The sequence below is a fragment of the Nicotiana attenuata genome, unplaced genomic scaffold, assembly GCF_001879085.1.
Source record: "Nicotiana attenuata strain UT unplaced genomic scaffold, NIATTr2, whole genome shotgun sequence".
Classification (NCBI taxonomy): domain Eukaryota; kingdom Viridiplantae; phylum Streptophyta; class Magnoliopsida; order Solanales; family Solanaceae; genus Nicotiana; species Nicotiana attenuata.
Window position 1 is genome coordinate 547842 of NW_017670540.1, and position 1791 is coordinate 549632.

The window sequence follows — 1791 nt, forward strand, 5'->3', positions numbered from 1 at the left end:
ATATATACCAAAAACCTCACCAAAAAGAACCCTAAAATATTTCTTTCACGTAACTCGTGAATCATGAAATGAAGCTAATGGACAAGTGCCTATCGATCTGTTCCTTTTTATTTGTACATGTTTCTACCGTCACCAATTAATTGGTTGACAAATATCAACTTCTTGTTGCCGCGTTTACACTAACTTTAATCAATTATAAATAACAAAGTACTAAACTTTTGTCACGACCTGTAACAAACGTGAAATAACCAATTCGCACACAAGAAAACTTACTTGTAGTATTGCCCTTACTAAACAGAATTACAAATAAAACTTACAAAGAATAGCAATTGAAAGGATATAGAAGAACTAATAAAAAGAAAAGGTGAGAAACAGAGACCAGTATAAAAGGGGTTGAGGAAATTAGAGATACAGAGCAGAGATGAGAGAGAGCATATTCAACATCACAATTCGCATAATCCTTCTTACTAACCTCTTGTCCCTTTTTAACCATTTGCTAATTGTGATGACCCAAAAGGTCATCACTTGCTTTTAAATTAAATTCTGTATTCCGAGGCCTTAAAAACCTCTTTTATCTTCACCTCGATTTGCGTGCACAGTTCGGGCGTGTAGTCGGAAAGCTGTTATGTGAAAAATCTGTGAAATATTGAAATTTTGACTTAAAATGCATTTAAGTTGACTTCGGTCAACATTTTTGGTAAACGGACCCGGACCCGTGATTTGACAGACCCGAGGGTCCGTAGGAAAATATGGAACTTGGGCGTATATCAAATTCCGAGGTCCCAAGCCCGAGAAATGAATTTTTAAAGAAAATTATTTTCTGAAATTGTCTAAAGGATTTTGAAATGAAATTTGATTAGAACATGTTGGTATCGGGCACGTATTTTGGTTCCGGCGCCCGCTACAGGTCTTATATATGATTTAAGATGATTCTGGGAAATTTAGTGAGAAAGGGATGTCATTTGACGTGATTCGGACTTTAAATGGAAAATTTGATGTTTTAAGAAGTTTGAAGGAATTCATGGATTTTGAGGTTTAATTCGATGTTTATGATGTTATTTTGGCGATTTGATCGTACGGATAAGTTCGTATGATGTTATTGAGTTAGTACGCATTTTTGGTTTAGCCCAGAGGGCTCGGGTGAGTTTCGGGTAGGTTCCGGGGTGTTTAAACTTAGGAAAACACTGCTGTTGCACCAGTTCTGGTGTAACCGCACCTGCGGTTCTTTGGCCGCAGATGCGGACACGCAGGTGCGCACCGTGGGTCGCAGGTGCGGTCGATTATCGCAGATGCGGAAAATCTTCCGCAGATGCGATTCCGCAGGAGCGGGTCATTTTCTCGCAGATGCGGCCCCAGCGGGGCCTAGTCATTTCCGCAGAAGCGATCAATTATCCGCATGTGCGGTCTCGCAGGTGCGATCCATGCACCGCAGATGCGAAAGTCGGGCAGTGATTCTTTTTAAAACATAACTTCAGCAAATTTTCTTTAAAACTTTCATAAAAATAGAAGAACTAGGGCGATTTTCTCAAGAGATTTTCTTCCCAAATCACAAGTATTCATTAACTGATTTCTTTCAACTATCTAATGTTTTTCATCAACTTTTATTAATAATAATGGTAGAAAATTGGGAAATTGGGTAGAGTTAGGGCTTTTTGATTATTTGGTAATTTGACCTCGTTTTGGGGTCGTATTTCAAAATAAATTATATATTCGGGCTCGTGGGTGAATGGGTGATCGGGTTTTGGTCCGAACCTCGTGTTTTGACCAAGCGGGCCCGGGGTCAGTTTTTGG